Genomic DNA, 1,939 nt, shown 5'->3' with positions numbered 1-1,939 from the left:
TATATATATATATATATATTTGTAACTTCTGATTAATATTATATTTGAATCTATAATTTTAGCAATACAATAAATACAATACAAAGTTAAATCCATTAAATTAAATTTAAAATAGAACAAACTAAACCTCCTAGGGCTTGAGCCTAAAACATTGTGCAAAATAGGACGGTGCTTTTAGGTTGTGACCACAACTTGCCTGCCCATCCTCTTCTGGCCTTAAATGACATTTGACAAAGCTGCTCTGAACCCTTAAATAAGCAAAATCAAATTGTTTTACTTATACACATCTAAATAATTGAACTGCATTGTAACTTTACGTTCCTTCTTTTGCATATTTTTTTTTAATTATATCTATTAAAATCTGACTTCTAATACAGAAATGCGCACATGAGACGTACTTAATCTAAATTTGATGCAAAAAAGATACAGATAGAATATGAATTTATTTATATTTTCAATTCCTCAATACCTAAAAAAAAAAAAAAAAAAACCCCAGTGCACAGAGCATCATGCCTTCACGCAGGGTCCGGGGAAGGACTGCACCCCAAGCTGAGGCGGATCCAGGATTTAAATTCTAAGAGTTCAACTTTAAATTTTTTTTTAACATTGAACCCTTATATTTTTAAAGTTATGGGTTCATATATATTATTTTTGCAATTCTAATAAATTTTTATTCCACGTCGAAAATTATGGGTTCAATTGAACCCGTAACTGCCACACTCCATCTGCCCCTGACCCCAAGGGGGTCGTAATTGTTTAACCAAAAAACTGAATATTTGGTTAAAGCTAGAATTTAAGAGAGAAATCGGGTTACTGATAATCAAGAAATGAGAGATTTTTAGAACAACAATAAAGCAATGAATAAGTATATATTTCAATATAATCGCAGTGATATTTCGTGTCCTACAGATGTTGTGACTTTCTCCTTTTATAGTTAATTCTAAGAGAAAGTGTAATGCCTTTGTCTTAATGAGGCAATTACGAGCAATAAATGACATTAAAAGAAACGTTACTCAATCATTCTTATTAAATACAAATTCTCTAACGTATTTGGCATTTAATGTTGAATTTGGACTCTTTTACGCTATCAGATTCATGTCTTCAATTCCTTCTGATCTTCGAGCTTTAAATGACTCGAACAGGAACGAGTCTCGTTTCATCTGAATAATAGCTCGTGCCTTTAAGTATCTTCTCTCCCGCATCTGTTGTTGCTCGTGCCTTCTAACTGATTACCATGCTTTGACTATTTGACCGGTCCACGTGTCATGACACGTCATCTTCAATATTTAAATTCAGTTTTTCCCAATACAGATAGTCCCCCCACTTTCCATTTATTTATCAATTAAATATTTGGGAAGTGGATCTTCATTAAAAAGGGAATTTTTGCCATAATCAATGCTATGACAGTACCAACGCTTCAATTGTCTTTTCTATTTAATGCATTGCATACGTGTCACCTTCTCATTAGCTCTGTAATTCTGCAGCCTTTTTTCAAGGCTTCTTCAACTCCACTATTCACGAAGTGATAGTTGCCTTTATTATAGGCTTTCCATCATTACACTTCTTAGTCTTTGACGGTCGCTTTTATATAAACTTAACCCTTCTTCCACAAATTTTTACCTAATATTTCACTATTTACTTCTATTCACTTCTTCCTCTGTTCACATCTTTCTCTGTTCACATCTTTCTACCATGTCATCTTCAAATTCCAACCCTAGGAGAGTCCCAATTCTTGACAGTTTCCCCAATGCTCCTGTGAGACATAGAAGAGGTAGAGGAGGTAGGCTTCGTGGCCTAGGATCCATTCGTGGTGGTACCTCTGATTCCATCACTCCTTCTTCTAGCTCTGGCACTATTTCTAGAGGTTCTTTCATTAATAGATCTTCTTCTAAAGGCAAAGAATCTTCTGAGTCTATTCAAGAACCTTTGGTCGAAGAAA

This window comes from Nicotiana attenuata, unplaced genomic scaffold, assembly GCF_001879085.1.
Source record: "Nicotiana attenuata strain UT unplaced genomic scaffold, NIATTr2, whole genome shotgun sequence".
NCBI lineage: Eukaryota > Viridiplantae > Streptophyta > Magnoliopsida > Solanales > Solanaceae > Nicotiana > Nicotiana attenuata.
Note: the sequence above shows the minus strand (reverse complement) of the source record.